Source organism: Muscardinus avellanarius, assembly GCF_963383645.1.
Source record: "Muscardinus avellanarius genome assembly, chromosome: Y".
Classification (NCBI taxonomy): domain Eukaryota; kingdom Metazoa; phylum Chordata; class Mammalia; order Rodentia; family Gliridae; genus Muscardinus; species Muscardinus avellanarius.
The window spans coordinates 1,538,014-1,554,876 of record NC_137809.1 but is presented as its reverse complement, the minus strand read 5'-3'; positions in this window follow the sequence as shown (position 1 = coordinate 1,554,876).

The window sequence follows — 16,863 nt, the reverse complement described above, 5'->3', positions numbered from 1 at the left end:
CTCTGTCTTTTGTCGCTAGATCTAAAGAGTTGGTTTAAAAGGAATGAGGTATGTTTATGGCAGATCTTGCCCTCATTGACTCCTGTCCACACATGACTCCTGTATAACTCTCTTGGGTCACCTTTACTCACAAATAATTTCTGCCAGAATGTACACTAAAGAGAATGATTATATGTAACACAGCACTCAGTATTGAGAAGATTGCCTGTAGAATAAATTTGACATTAGCTCTGAAACTTTGTTTTTCCATAATTCGATTCAGGCACAATGTATTCCTCCAAATCAGTTGAGCATGGTGGTGTTAGTAATTCCAGTCCTTGGCAGGCTGAGGCAGGAGGAATGTAGAGCCAGCCTCATCCACTAAGAACCTATTTAAAATAAAATAAAATTAAATTAAATAGTACTGGGGGTATAGCTCAGTGGTAGGACACCCTTGGGCTCAGTTCCCAGTAGCCTCCTCTCCCCACACATGCACAAAACTAGTATTGCCCTATATCATACCTTCAGCAACAGGTTGCAAATCAAGGAGTAACTTCTACTGTTTTCCAAGTGAAGGAAAAGTTGCTTCATTTAAAAATATTTATTGTTTGCTCCATCAACTCAGGTTCACATATTTGTGCTGTGCATTAAATAATTCCATAATGGTTTGAGGATTCCAAAGAGTCTTCTCTGTAATCTGAAGAAGACTTAGGCAGAACAAAATCCTTCTGTCTCTAAAGCTATCAGCCAAAGAGCTGCAGCCAGGATTGACCTTGGACAGTCAAGAATTGGTTGTTAAAACCCCCAAACCTGCACTTAAAAAGATTAAGCTAATGTGGTCAGTATGGACCAATCCCCTTGAGCCAGTTCAACCTTGCTCAGATGTAGCTAGTTCCTCCATCCCTAGCCTAACCACCATAAAAGCTTTGTCTCTACTGCTGAAGGGACTATCAGTATGAATCTGCTGTGTCGGTGAAGTCTGAGAGTCCAAGCTTAAGCCCGAATAAAGGCTCTTTGTTTTTGGTCTCTTTGTTTTTGGCTCTTTGTATTGGTCTCCTGGTGGTCTTTGGGGATTCCTCAAACTGTGCATAACATAATCCATTTTCAAATGTTCTAAAGCAATAAGACCCATTAATCAACAGTAAATAGCATCACGGGGGACTTACATCTAACAAAAGAAAAGTTTTAACTCATAAAGGCTTCCAAAACACTGCAATAAGAGGCAATTTGAGGCCCCTTTCTATATAGAGGCTACAAATATATTTTCTGTTAATTCATTCATCCATTTAATGATAGTGAATCCACTATAATCTCCCTCTTGTGAAGATACATATTTGGTAAGTGTACAGATGTTACATTTTCTAAACTACATCATTTGCCTCCAGTCCCATTGTAGTAGTGTAATTAAAAGATAATGGAGGGGCTGGGGATGTTGCTCAGGGGTAGAGCACTTAACTAGCATGCCTAAGGTCCTGATTTCAATCACCAGCATTGTAAAAAAAAAGGATGAAAGTTCCCTTGCCAGGTGTGGTGGCACATGCTTGTAATCCCAGCACTTGGGAGGCTAGGACAAGAGGATCACACAAGTCCAAAGCCTGACTCAGCTACTGAGTGAGCTCTCAAGCAACTTAGACCCTGTTTCCAAATAAAATATAAAAGTCCCATTGTAGTAGTGTAATTAAAATATAATGGAGGGGCTGGGGATGTTGCTCAGGGGTAGAGCACTTAACTAGCATGCCTAAGGTCCTGATTTCAATCACCAGCATTGTAAAAAAAAAAAAAGGATGAAAGTTCCCTTGCCAGGTGTGGTGGCACATGCTTGTAATCCCAGTGCTTGGGAGGCTAGGACAAGAGGATCACAAAAGTCCAAAGCCTGACTCAGCTACTGAGTGAGCTCTCAAGCAACTTAGACCCTGTTTCCAAATAAAATATAAAATAGGTCTGGGAGTATAGCTTGGAGGTAGAAAAGCCCCTAGATTCCACCTAGTAACACACACATGTACACACACACACACACACACACACACACACACACACACACACACACACACTGGCAGGATGTGTCTCACTGTGATGTTGATCACTGACCTGCTTTTGATGGAGACACCTTAGCACTGAATGTTTTAGGGCATATCTTTGCTTCTTGACTGAATCCAAGGTGAATCTTGACCATCAGGCAGCTGAAGCAGGCTCTCATGGTGCTGCCCAGAATTCTCTTGCCAGCCTGCCTCTAGCCCCAGGTGACATCAGGGGCTGCAGCCTCAAGGTTGTGCGGGGGTGTCATGATGGGAGCAGGGGTCTTCTCACTGTGGCTGCCCATGCTGTGTTCACTCTGCTCAGGGGTGCACACCACAAGCACTGGTGGTATGTCCTCTTCTCTCTCTGCAATGGTTGGCAGAGAGGGGGCCCAGCTGTCTTTTTTCTGGTGCCAGTGCTGAATGTTTGGACGCCTGTGTCTTCACTTTTATAGTCTCAGCAGGTGAACACTGGGCAGTATCTTACTAAGCAGGCTCTCCCTAAGCAGGCTCTCCTGGGAAGGCTTTTTCTGGGCAGGCTCTCTCCTCTCCCTTCCAGGCTGAGCTGTCTCTTGCTGGGCAGTCTCTCACTGGGCTGGCTCTCATTGGGCATGCTCTCACTGGGCAAGTTGTTGGCACTCTGTAAGGCTGGCACTACTCCCTCCCACACTGTCCAAGGGGATGTGTGACAGGCTGTGTCTTCTGTCCCCCTTCTGTCTTGTGAGTCCTCCTGGTCCAGGAAATGCCCAGAGAGCAAGGGGCTGGTAGGATGGGCAGGCTCACTACCTCTCCACACTGGGGGGAGAGCAGAATTGTGTGTGCTGGTGTTGGAGGTGACACACTGCCCTGATGTTTCTTCTTCCTCATCTGGACTGCATTCTGGCTCACCCTCTGTTCAACCATGAAGTAGGTGGCACTCCGTTGGTCAAATAGTCTGACACAGACATTCAGTTGAGGTGTGGGTTATACCCCAGGCAATGCATGAACCTTAAAATCAAGGCATTTGGCTCTTTGGTGAGAGGCTCAGAAGGAGGTGGTATGTCTTCACCCTGGACCAGTCACAAGTGCCATAGAATCTCTTCAGCCATCAGCCTCTGGGCTGGGTCTACTGTCAGCAGCTGCCTGATGATATTCTGAGCCTTGGGTGAAAGGTGAATGAGCTCCTTGTAATTTCCCTGCACAACCCACTCTTTCAGCACCTTAAGGTTGGTACTTTGGAAGGGAAATGTCTCTGTTAAAATTAAGTGGAGGAGGACACCTAGGCCCCAGAAGTCTACCTCAGGGCCATATGGTTGTGCTCAGGAGCTAAGAATGAGAGAGTGCCACAAAAAGATTTCAGCTGCTTCCCAGCCTTAATTTTATGGCTCAGTCTGAAATCAGTGAACTTTACATTCCCTTTCTGGTCCAGCAGGCTGTTGCCTGTTTCAGTTCTCTTGTTGACAATGCCTTTTTGATGACAATAGTGTACCACCCACAGGATCTGCCTGAAAAGCTGCCAGGCCTCCTCCTCCTGCAGGCCAATGGGTAGCTTGCCCCTGCTCATAAATTCCATGATTATACACAGTGTATTTGGTGTCTTCACAATCTCAAATAACCGGACCACATGTTGATGTTCAACTGTCCTCATTACCTCATGCATGAAGGGGAGTGATGCCTTGATTTTTCTATAACTTTTATAGCCATCTCTATCCCAGTGAGGATATGGCAGGCTAGGTGGATGCTGCTAAAGGCACCCTTGCAGATTTCCCTCACAATATTGAGGTCCTCCCCCAAGGAGTAGTCAGTGTAGATGCCTGGATTCACCTCTCTCCCTTCTTTCTTACCACCCATCGATTCCCAAACACTAAAAGACAAAGCCTAATGTCTGAAATGCAAAGTCCTGAGCCACCAAAATCCAAAGGTCCATGATCCAAAGGTCCAACACTAAAATCCCAAATCCAGAGGTCCAAAGTCTGTAGTCAAAGCCAATTCAAATCCAAAACCACACAAACTCCAAGACACAGTCCTACAAGTCAACACACAACAGCTCCCTGTATTCAATGGACAAATGCCCAGTAATGGACAGTTCCTCAGCAAGTATTGAGGCTCTCATAAATCTACTGAGATTCTATTTGGAAATAAAAATTTAAATATTGGAACAGGGGTGTAGCTCAGATATGGAATACCCTGGGTTCAATCCAAAGCAGCAGAGTGGACAGAGCCTGGATGCTGTTTCTCTGTGTAGACCTGGTGACAGGATGCCCTGTCCCATCACAGCACGCCAGCCCAGTTTGTCCTCCCAGGCACTATTGGCAGAGGCAGAATGCCTCCACCACCTGGCAACCCCATTGTGAGTCTGCAGCCACCACTCCTGAACACATGTGTGGTGAGTAAGCTAAAGAATTGTGACCGGGACCTTGAGACTCCCAAAGGTTCACCCTAGATCCACCCAAGGAGTTAAAGAGAAAGGTGAGCAGAAGTGCCATGGAGTACCAATAATGTGTCTCCAGCAAAAGCAGCCCGCTGAGATGGACACCACCAAGGAAGTAGGACATGGAATCAGGGCAGGAGGGGTCAGGGCCACAGGCTACTTGAAATTTTATTCCCCTGGTCAGTGTGAGGGGTATTAGTGGCAGCCTGCCTGCCCCTCTTCTGCCCAGCCTGGAGGAGAGGAATGACTCTGGAAGCAAAGACACAGCCAGGCTCCCTTCTATCCTGTCCCATCCCTAAAGCTCTGACCTGCAGAGCCCCAGGAAAGAAGACACAAATGCCAAGTCTGCTAATGATACTTCTTCTTTTTTTATTTATTTATTTTTTTATTTATTTTTGGTGGTCCTGGGGTTCCTGGAAGCCCTTCTACCTCCGGGCTACACTCCCAGACCTATTTTTTTTTACATTTTTATTTGGAAACAGGGTCTCCTAAGCCAGTGCGCACGGCTGGCTTCAAACCTGTGTGATCCTCCTGTCTCTGCCTCCCAAGTGCGGGGATTACAAGCCTGCACCACCATGCCTGGCTTACTTCTTCTTCTTTAATGTGTACAGCAAGCAAATATATATCAGCATCATAACCCCTCCCTCTTTACCCTACCAACCCCAAACTTCTCACAGCTAGGGCATGCACATTTCTAACCCTCTCATAGGCAGGCTGGTGGTAGCATGAGGCGCTGCATCACTGATCATCCTGCAGGCACATAATATGACACACTGCACATGCTCAAGGAGACGTCAATCTTTTGAGTCTTATGACTTGGCAGCAAGCTTAGGTGCCATCTTGAGTCAATGCTGGCAACAAGCCTAGACGCCATCTCAGTCCAGCCGAGTGGTCCCTAACGTCTCCCCCTTTTTGTTTTATTAAAAATAAAGCTCGGGATCGTGCCTGTCTTAGGTTATCTGCCCTCAAGGATCATTCTTACCCGTCTTTGGGAGAACAATAGCATGATTGTTTCCCTGTCTTAGGTTGATATGATCCCAGGGATGATCGTATACATCATTGACTACCGATCCAGCATATGGAGCCATACGTGGGGAGATGAGCCAGCTTCAAGGGCTGCCATAGCTTGCACCAATATGCACTGTTGTTGCAGTGTTTGTTGCCGAGTCCACCTGATAAATCCAACCAGGAAACAGCATGCTACCACCAGCAAGAATGCCCAGAATGCCATGCCACCCCAATCTTTTAAGAAACCCAATGTTCCATGTGTTAAGTCCATCCATTGTTGTACTGTGGCGACTTCTATGTGGGTAGAATTAATTGTAACAATGGATGCTCAAAGCTCAACCATGGTGTGCTCAAATGCATGGCTCCAAGTCCCTAGGAGCATCTTGCTTAATTGACAAGACAAATTGCCTGCATGGGAGAAATTTTGATACTGCACATATGTTATACATAATCCAGATAATTTATGAATGCATGGTACCATGAATGCATGGTACCATGGCCGTCTGCCCCAGAATGTCAACCTGTTCTTGTAACAAGTCTACTCTTTGATTTACCATTAATATGCCAGCTTTAAGTTGTCCATTTATTTGAGCTTGCTGAGCCATGGCAGTAGCCGCATGTGAGGATAGGGCATTCATAGTGGCTGCAGTATTTATGGACATTGCCAAAGCAGCAGAAGCTGTAACTGCCACGGCCACAGAGGCCACAATTACAGCAATAAGGGCAAAAATTCCAAAATCTCTCTTTTCTCATTTCAGCAACACTGGAAGGGAATTCACATCCACTCTTACTGGCCAAGGAACTGCTATAGGCAGTCGCATCACCACTGCCCAAGGGTGCATAAAAGCATTCCAGCAGAAAGTTAGAAAACAGGTATCAATAAAACAACCTAGAATATCATTAACCAAGGAACTATTAGAAACAAGCCAAAAAAATGGAGTAGTCACACAAACAGGAGTGGGCCCAAATGGGAATCATGGTTCCATAGAACAGTTTACCTTGACGCTATCCTCAAAAGTATTGGGAAATTTTTGAGAATAGCTGCAATTTTTTTTACAGTTCCCCCTAATATCATAGACATAGCTGTTATATCAGTATATCCTCCTGCTATCCAACAGAGAAGCCAAACATTAAAGGGATTGGACAGCTTATACTGTATAGGATTTTGATATGTATAATTATATCCTGCCCAAGTATGATTATGTATAGTAGATATGCCTGGATAAAAAAATCATAGCCTGAAGAGGCCCAGATTACCTTGGAGTCTTGACAATCATTCCATTTAAATGGCCAGCTGCGTGGGCTATAACATTTTGGAGCCCACCATGGCTACGAAGGAGCTGTCTTATTTTTAGGATGTCTATATCTAGAAAATGCTAAAGGAGCATATCCTTCTAAAGCAGTAACATTTCCTATGGTACTGGAATCATTAAATGGCTGAAATTTTTCCATAGTCTGATTATATAGCTGCACACATGGATTGGGACTATCATAGGTATCATTTAAAATTTTATTAGCATAAAAACATAAACTGCCACTTAAAGTTATATTAAAAAATGCATAAGGCCTAATTTTTTCATCAACGGGGATTCAGGGCAAATTTAAAGAACTATTGGTCATAAAGAACTGAGGAAATTTGGTGGCAGTTTTGGACACAGGTAAAGGGAGAGGGAAGGCAGAAATAATTCCCCAAAGATCCTTTTCACCCATTCCAATGTGAAACATTATCAACAGAGTTAGCAATATCCATTTGCTGCTTGGCATGTTCCCCTGGCTCCTGTACATAGTGCACCAATCTTTCAGGGACACAAATTGGCGAGTCTTTGTCCTGTGGGAAAACACACACCAACACTTGAGTCCATGTTAGCACTGGATCTGGACCATTCCATGCTCCTGTAAGAATATCTTTGCACATTGCTTGCCCTGCATAGCACTCATGAGGCCTGTAATGTCTTTCCACTGCCGTTCGTCCATCAGCATCCAGTGTTAAAAATTTAGAATAAATAATATAATATTTAGTTTATCTTTTGGTGTGCTCCATTGGGCCCCTATTCCCCCTTTTTGTTTTATTAAAGCAGATTTAATAGTGGCATGGGCTCGTTCTATTATGCCCTGGCCCAGTGAATTATATGGTAGTCCATGATTTAATTGCACAACCAGTTGAGTACAAAAATGAGAAAATTTTTGAGAAACATAAGCAGGCCCGTTATCAGTTTTAATTTGGTGAGGGATGCCCCAGGCCACAAAAGCCTGCAGACAATGTAAAATTACATGTTGGGCCTTTTCCCCAGCATGAGCAGAGGCAAAGATAATTTCGGAACATGTATCCACAGAAACATGTACATATTTAAGAGAGCCAAATTCAAGAACATATGTGACATCCATCTGCCATAGGTGAAGAGGTCGCAAACCTCGAGGATCTATCCCTTTGTTGGGCTGCGGCAACAATGCCAAACAATTTTTGCATTGTAATGCAATGCGTCGAGCTTGTTCTTTAGTGATTTTAAATTTTAGTCTCAATGTTTGGGAATTTACATGAAATTTATTGTGAAATTCTTGATCCTGTAACACTCTGTCTTCATTTAAAAAAACAAGCACAGTTCGGGTATAAAAATCTGCAATAGCATTGCCTTCAGCAAGTGGTCCAGGTAGCCCTGAATGAGCTCATGTGTGGGTTGCATAAAATGGACATTTTCGGGTCCAAATATATTGTTGCAGCTTAGCCAATAATAGAATAATAGTAGATTGTCCCTTAATATGTCCTACACATTCAAGGCTATTAAGTGCCTGTACAACATATGGACTATCTGAAATTAAATTGAATGGAGTGAAGTCATAGAGCATAAATACTTGAATTACTACTAAAATCTCTATTGCCTGCACTGATGAATGGGGAAAAAGAAAAGTTTGTTGATCTGAGCCTTCTTTGAATATCACCCCTATACCTCCTTTGGATCCATCTGTAAAAATATTTGGCGCTCCAGCAATAGGTGCAGATCGAGTGATTTTAGGAAAAATAATAGGATGAGCCAGAACAAACCTGAGCCATGGATGTTGTGGATAATGATTATTGAATTGTCCTGTGTCCATTACATGGACAATAGCCCAGTCGGAATTGGTGGCAGCAAGTGGCAAGCTGTTCTTTACTATATGGAGTGATGATAAGATCAGGCTGCACCCCAAATGCAGTCAGAGCTGCCTTTAGTGCCTTGATAATTACCTGCAAACTTTTCCACAGCTTTCCAGCTCCCTGTACAGGCCACCACTTGTCCCGTCCCTAAGGCTCTGACCTGCAGAGCTCCAGGAAAGAAGACACAAACACCAAGTCTGCTGATGATACTTCTTTAATGGTGCTTCTTCAATCCCAATATGCACACTATAGATTTTGTATTCCCCCACACTTGTGTCTTAAATTTTCCGTGTGATGTTCTGGGTGAACCCCAAACCCATTTTTTCTCATATTATTATGAGATACTAGTCTGTGGGTGGCATTAACATTAGGTCATCGAAAGCCTCCATTATTGTTTCTAGGTTAAAATATAAGTCCGGGAACCAAGGACCAGGAGGAACCACTTAGGATGTAGAGTTCCACTCCTCAAAAATTGTTCCACTTCTAAAAATTGAAGCTTTTTTTACCAGCTAATGCGGATTGATGTTGCTGAAGGTAGCATCAGTTGGTCTTAAGATTCCTCCGAGTAGGAGAAGACAAAGGAGGGCTGTCATCACAGGACTTCCTGGTGAGGTGTAACTTCAATGGGTTGGTGGGATGTTGTCTGATGGTCCACTCCTTTATTTTCTTCCGTTCGGTTGTCTGGGCTTTTTGCACGTGGGAATAGTGCACCCAAGGTCCAATACCATCAACCTTTAAAGCAGTAGGAGTGGCAAACAATACAACATAAGGTCCTTTCCACCTTGGTTCTAGAGTTCTTGATTGGTGCTGCTTGATCCATACCATATCCACAGGAACTATTTCATGTTCTGGGCTCAGACGGTTATCTTTTTCATGACAGGCCTGGATTAGGGGCCAAATTGTGTGCTGGACCATAGGCAGGGCCGGCAGCATAGTCAGATAATTTGGGGGCAGATTCTACCCTGGGTGTGCCAAAGCATGCTGAATGATGGGGAGAGGCACTCCATACATAATTTCAAAAGGAGTTAGGCCATGAGTATATGAAGAATTTTGAACCCAGAAGGTTGCTAAAGGAAGGAGCATCACCCAGTCACTGCCATTCTCTGTTACCAATTTAGTTAAAGTCTCCTTTAAGGTCTGATTCATTCTCTCTACCTGCCCAAGGCTTTGGGGTTTATATTCACAATGTAATTTCCAATTGACCCCCATTGATTTGGCTAGTCCTTGGAGAACTTTACTAATGAAAGCCGGACTGTTATCTGAACGTATCATCTCTGGAATTCCATATTGGGGAATTATTTCTTCTAATAAGGCTTGAGCTACGACCTGACTTGTTTCCCTTTTCATAGGAAAAGCTTCCACCCACCCTGAGAAGGTTTCCACTAGCACTAGCAAATATTTGTACCCAAATTTGCCTGGTCCTACCTAAGTAAAATCAACCTCCCAGTTTCTTCCCAGAGCCCTCCCCCATACTCGAGTACTTGTATGTAGATCTCCCTTCTGCGCTGGCCTCATTATGGTGCAGCCTGTACATTGCTCCACTACCTGTTAAGGTATTTTGTTTTGATGGGGAAACCGGATCTCTGCTGAGGTAAACAGGCTTAAAAGCTTTTTCCAGCCCAAATGAGATGTCTGGTGGAGATTGGTGAGGAGGAAGCTTCGTAGTTCCTGTGGCAGAATTAGTTTTCCTTCGAAGTCTCTTTGCCAGTAATTTGGGTCCACTGGATCATTTGTTTGTAAGAAAGTTTTTATCCAGTTTAGGTCTTCTGAAGATTAATTTGGTTGAGGAGACAGAGCCAGCAGCTCCGGTGGGGGCAGACTCACAGCGGGCAAGGGTATGATGTCCTCTGGCTTACTCATAGCGGCGGGTTGTCACTGTACTTCAGCCAAATCTTTTTTTGCTGCCACCCTTTTGACCTCCGCATCTGCTTGCTGGTTGCCGAGCACCTTGGGTGTTTGCTGATTGATGTCCTGGGAGGTGCATCACAGCCAGAGTTTTTGGCTTATTCACAGCGGCAAGTAGCCATTGTACTTCAGCCAAGTTTTTTAGTTCTCTGCCCTCTGATGTGTGGAACCCCCATTCCTGGTAGATGGCGCTATGTATATGTATAGTTCTGAATGCATATCTGCTATTGGTATACATGTTGATGTGCTTTCCCTCGGCTCTTTCAAGAACCTCGGCCAGCACCACCAGTTCAGCTTTTTGAGCTGATGTCCCGGAGGGTAGGACACTGCTCCAGATCACTTCTCTTTCTTGACTCACCACTACTGCTCCCACCTGCCATTCTCCATTTTGCATGAAACTGCTGCCATCTGTGTAACAGTTCAACTCACAGTTAGGCAGTGGAATGTCCTGCAGGTCAGCTTGCACCTGGGAGACCTCAGACAAGATTTCTGTGCAATCATGGAGAGTCTGTTGCAGGTCTGGTGCAGGCAGCTAGGTGGCTGGATTCAGGACTACTGGATCTGTGAAGATGATTCTGGGAGAGTCCAATAAAAGTTTTTGGTGGTGGGTGAGTCTGGAATTCGTCATCCATTTGCCCAGAGGCTATCTCAGAACTCCCTCTACCGGATGTGGAGCTGTTATTTGCAAATTTTGTCCAAAAGTCAATTTGTCCGCATCTTTGACAAGGACACCTATGGCTGCTATTATGCGGAGGCAAGGGGGCCACCCTGCTGCTACCCCATCCAGTCTCTTAGAAAAGTAGGATACTGGTCTCTTCCATGGTCCTAGTTGCTGAGTTAACACCCCTTTTGCTACTCCTTCCTTTTTGTCCACATACAGGACAAAAGGTTTTAGGGGATCAGGCAGAGTTAGAGCAGGAGCCTGAAAGAAGTCTCTTTTGAGATGATCGAATGCCTGTTGATGCTCCCCAGTCCATTGCCACTCTTTAGTGTCTTTGGTGGCCTCATAGAGGGGCCAGTCCACCTCTGCAAAATTTGGTATCCATAGTTGGCAAAACCCCGCAGAGCCCAAGCATTCTTTGAGATGATCGAATGCCTGTTGATGCTCCCCAGTCCATTGCCACTCTTTAGTGTCTTTGATACCCATAGTCGGCAAAACCTCGCAGAGCCCAAGCATTCTCTCACCTTTTGGGCGGTGGTAGGGGTCGGGATGCGAAGAACGGTTTTGTTCATTTCATAGGTCAGCCATCATGCTCCATCCCACAGTTTGTATCCCAAATAGGTAACAGTCTGTTGGCAAATCTGTGCCTTTTTAGCACTGGCTAGATAACCCAGGGCCCCCAACTCTTTAAGCAACTGGCCTGTAGCTTTCCGGCATTCTTTCCTAGTTTCTACAGCTAACAGCAGGTCATAGACATACTGCATCAGGGTCACATGTGTATAAGTCTGTTGGAAGTGCTCTAGGTCCTGGCTAAGGGCCTCATTAAAAAGATTTGTGGAGTTTTTTAATCCCTGGGGGAGCCTAGTCCAGGTTAGTTGGCCTACCTTTCCCCCTTTTTCTTCTTGCCACTCAAAAGCAAACAGTGGCTGGCTAATTTCAGCCAATGGAAGACTGAAATAAACATCCTTCAAATCTAAAGTCACTTACCAGATTAATGATGGGGAAAGGTGGCTCAAGAGCATATATGGATTAGGCAGAGTTGGGTGAATATCCTCGACCCTTTCATTAATTTTTCTCAAGTCCTGCACAGGCTGATAATCTGTTACTCCTGGCCTTTTGACGGGGAGGAGTGGGGTGTTCCATGCTGAATAGCAGGACCTGAGGACTCTAGCTTCAAACAGTCTATGAATAGGAGGCGCTATTCCTCGTTGGGCTTCCTCGGGCATTGGGTATTGCTTAACGCGTATTGGTTGAGCAGTAGCTTTTAGCTCAGCTACTATTGGGGCCACATGCTTGGCCAGTCCTATGCCCGTTATTTTGGACAAGGCGTTGGGATAACACTCTAACCATATAACTATATCATCCTGATCCTTTAATTCTTTATTTTGGTCTTTATATAGGCAATATTCTTAATGCAAATGTTCTTTTATACAAAAGTGATACTTTAGCCATAGAAAGTGGTACACACCTGTAATCTAGGTCCTTGAAAGGTTGAGATGGGAGGTTCACCGGTTAAATACCAGCCATGACAATTTAGCATGGCAATTAGTAATTTAGGTAGTTTCATTCTCTCTCTCCGTGTGTGTGTGTGTGTGTGTGTGTGTGTGTGTGTGTGTGTGTGTGTGTGTGTGTTAATAGAGGTGGAACCTAGGGTCCTTCTATTTCTGAATATTCCACCAGCCCTATTTGTTTTTTATTTGGAAACAAAGTCTTACTAAGTCACTGAAAAACTTACTAAGCCTGGGCATGGAGGCACATGCTTAAATTCCCAGTACATTTGAAGGCGGAGACAGGAGGATTGTTCAGGTTCAAAGCCAGACTCAGCTATTTAGTGAGACTCTCAGCAACTTAATGAGATCCTGTTTCCAAATTAAATATAAAATAGATCTGTGAGTGAATCTCAGAAGTTGAAATTCTCTGGGTTCCTTTCCTTGTACCCCCCACACACATACACACACAAATAGTGAGAACCTTGCCAAGTTTCTGAGAATGGACACTGATTTGTGATCATTCTGTCTCGGCCTTCCCAAGTACTGAGATTATTACACAAATATGCCTTTATGCTAAGCTCCAATCAGCCAACACCATCCTTTTTGTCTTCCACATCCTCTTGTTCTTTCTGGAGTCCAGGTCCAAGCCCACGGACTGATCATTGGCCTCTTGGCTATAATCCACATAATTATGCTGCTGACCAGGGCCTTCATAGCTGAAGATATTTCAGGATTTCCAGGGCTTGGGGATGACATCACATGTAAGTCAGCTATTTACTTGTACAGGCTGTAGAGGAGCCTCTCCATTTGTACCACCTGCCTGCTGAGCATGCACCAGGCCATCACCCTCTGCCCCAGAAGCTCCTGGTTGGCAAAGTTTAAACATAAATCCCCACTTCACAGCCTGTATTGCTTTCTCATTCTCCGGGTGTCTAATATAGTCATTACTGCTCATTTCTTAATTGCCATTGCTGGCACCACCAATGATACCTCAACAGAGCTGCTCATCTCTAAATCATGCAGTGTCTTGCCCATGGACCACATCATCAGGCTCTTGTTTTCCTTAATAGGGGTGTTCCAGGATGTAACCTTCATTGGGTTTATGTTCCTCTCTAGTGTGTATGTGGTGGCTCTCTTGTGCAGGCATAAGAGGCAGTCCCAGCACCCTCACAGCTCCAGCCTTTCTTCAAGGGCATCCACAGAACAATGGGCCTCCCATGTCATCCTGCTGCTGCTGGTTACTGTCTTTCTATTCATGTACTTTTTGGATTTCAGCATCTCCTCTTCAAGAATTATGTTAAGGAAGGACCCAATTTACAATGCTGTCCATATGCTCATAGGCAATGTCTATGCCACCATTAGTATTTTGGTGTTCATCAGTACTGAGAAACATCATTAACATTCTACAATCTGTGTGATGGAGGACACTAAATGTTAGATTATCTTGTCCTAAATAAGCTTTCTTAAGTGCCAATGAGTTACCCTCAGAGTTATATTGCATAGCGTAATATATTTGACCTCTGGTTTACAAAGAAACATGAACATGCACATTTTTTGTGTGTGTATGTGGTGGTGCTGGGGAGTGAACCAAGCATATTCTATGTCCAAGATATACTTTCATCTCTATTTTAGTTTTTATTTGGAAACAGGTTTTTTCTAAGTCACTGAGGCTGGCTTTGAACCTGCAATTCTCCTGTCTCAGTCTCCCCAGTACTGGTATTGCAGGTGTACACCACCACATCTGGTCCAAACATTTGCTTTCTCTCCTAAAACTATTTATTTGATAGTGTCTGATGGTTAATTTGGACTGTCAATGTGATCAGATGGAGAGATGCCTAGGATAAAGAGATTTCTGAATGTGTCTGGGAGGGTGATTTCTAGAGGCTAGTGGCACGCAGGACAGAACACTGAGGGGAAGACCACTCTGAACATGGGCAGCACTGAGCACAGGCTGGGGGCCCAGCCACAACTCACACTGGACAAAGGAAGCAAGCTCAGATGATGGAAGGCAGATCCTTCTCCAGCGGGTGTGTCTCTTGCTATACCTATAGGTATCAGACTGCAGATTTTTAGACTTCCAAAATGGACCCTCAGCAGAAATTGTCTCATGGCCTTCAGTGGCTTCAAATTATCCTTGGACTTGGGCTACTTCATGGGTTCCTTTTGCTCTGAGGCTCCATCTTTTTGGACTGAGCCATGACTGTTTCCTCTGCTGCCCCAGAGTGCAGGTGGACATGTGGGCCTTCCAGTTCCTACCATGGAAGGCAATCTAGTAAGTCCCTCTTCATAATTATACATCCATGTGTGTCCTAAAAATTGTATAAGGCAAATGCATAATAAAACATTAAATTCTATACCATGCTGAGAAAATTTAGTAATTTATATATTGATCATGTTCAGAAACAAACTTATAAAATGGATCTCTCTTAAGGGCCTGGTGTAGTCCACACATCTATATATAAATGACATGTTAGAGCAGATTTGTAGGTTTTTCTTGTTGCGGTGATTTTAATTTGAACATTCCATTTTTGACCTATGCCCCCAGGCATTTTTTTCTTTCTAAACAGGTACTTAATTCCAACCATGGTGGTGCACACCTGCAATCCTAGTGCTTGGGATGGTGATATAGGAGGATCACAGGTTTGAAAGCAGCTTTAGTAATAATGAGATTCTCAGCAACATAGGAAGACCCTGTTTCAAAGTAAAAATAGAATAGGGCTGGGTAGTATTCCTCTGGGTTCAATCTACAGTCTCTCTCTCTCTCTCTCTCTCTCTCTCTCTCTCTCTCTCTCTCTCTCTCTCTCTCTCTCTTTTTCTCTTTCTGACCTACTAGAAATGCAAGAAGAGGAGTTCAGAATCTTGATGTACAATATGATGAAAGGATTTAAAACAAGTATAGAGGAGGTTAAAGGTGATTTAGAAACACTAAAATGAATTAGAAAGAGGTCTGGAATGAAATGAAAGAGGCAATAAGTGAAATGAAGACAGCAATAGAATAAAATTCTGGAAGATTAGATGAAATGGAAAACAAAATATCAATATTAGAAGACAGTACATCCCAAACCAAAATCACAGTCAGTGATATACAGAAATCTTTACAGCAACAAAACCTAAAGATCCAGCAAATATGGGATAATAGGAAGCGTCCTAAATTATGGATAATAGGCATTGAAGAAGGAATAGAGGTACAGACCATAATGTCTTCAAGGAAATAATCTTAGAGAATTATCCAAATTTGGAAAGAGACTTAGACCTTCATGTCCAAGAGGCATAGAAAACTCCACTGAGACAGGACCAAAGAAAGATCACTCCATGCCACATAATAACCCAAATAACCAACATAGAGGCCAAGGAAGGAATCTTAAAAGCAGTGAGATCAAAAGGAAGAGTGACATGTAGAGGAAAAACAATAAGAATCACCCCAGACAATACAACCCAAATCATGAATGCTAGGAGAGACTGGTACTACATGATTCAACCCTGGAGGAAATAACTTCCAACAAAAGCTCATCTATCCAGCAAAACTACTATTCAGTATCAATTGTGAAACCAAAGTCTTTCAGGATAAACAGAATCTCAAAAAATTCATGAATTCAAAGACAACACTAGAGAAAATTCTTAAAGAAATAAACCATGAGGTAGAAAAAATATTCAGACTTCAGAATCAGAGAAGAGAGGAAGTTAATAAGTGGGCCATTTAAGTAAAGAAGAAAGAGCACACCACCCAAGAGTAGATAGAACACAAAATGGTAGAAAACAAAAATCATATTTCAATAATATCTCTTAATGTCAAAGGACTTAACTCACCAATCAAAAGACATAGACTGGCAATGTGGATTAGGAAAGATAATCCAAATATATGCTGTCTGCAAGAAACGCACCTCACAGCCAAAGACATTCACAGGCTGAAAGGGAAAGGATGGGAAAAAATATACCATGCCAACTGTGACCAAAAAGAGTAGTGGTAGCAACCCTGATATCCAACAAAACAGACTTTAAACTAAAACATATCAGAAAGAGACAAATCAGGGCACTTCCTTTTATTAAAAGGAACAATACACCAAGAAGATATAATGATAGTAAATATTTATGCCCCAAATGTGGGTGCAACCACATTTCCCTTCTGGATATCAGATACCAAGTAGACCTAAATACAATAATTCTGGGAGACTAGTATGCCTCTAACACCACTGGATCGATCTTCAAGGCAAAAGATTAGAAAAGACGCTTAAGAACTAAAGGAAACCATAAACCAAATGGATCTA